The sequence below is a fragment of the Penaeus monodon genome, chromosome 22 (genome assembly GCF_015228065.2).
Source record: "Penaeus monodon isolate SGIC_2016 chromosome 22, NSTDA_Pmon_1, whole genome shotgun sequence".
NCBI classification, from domain to species: Eukaryota; Metazoa; Arthropoda; class Malacostraca; order Decapoda; family Penaeidae; genus Penaeus; species Penaeus monodon.
Window position 1 is genome coordinate 37,849,535 of NC_051407.1, and position 304 is coordinate 37,849,838.

Sequence of the window (304 nt, forward strand, 5' to 3'; positions counted from 1 at the left end):
TGAACTTTAAAAGGAGGAAATATTAGATGAAATTTTCATTTAAATGACTATTCTATTATTGTTTATTTTATTAAGAAGAGTTAATTGTAATCTAATATTCGTCTGTTTATGATTCAGTATTATTATTTATATCCGAGAACGGCGTCGACGCAGCTGTGAAAAGGCGGCCAACCCTACTAATGAATTGGCAACGTGGAGCATTAGGCATTGCGTTCTAGTGGTTAGATGTGTGCGCTTCCGAGCAAATGCATTCTCCCCCTTTGCAAACGAGCCATTGCTTTTTCGCGAAGACTAACAGCCATCG

The 304-nt window shown here is 37.8% G+C and overlaps 1 protein-coding gene across 1 annotated transcript in view; it reads left to right on the forward strand.

Moving 5' to 3' along the window:
- LOC119587429 overlaps positions 1 to 304 on the forward strand; it is a gene marked incomplete at its 3' end in the record, with an annotated part of 30,623 nt that overhangs the window by 13,293 nt on the left and 17,026 nt on the right.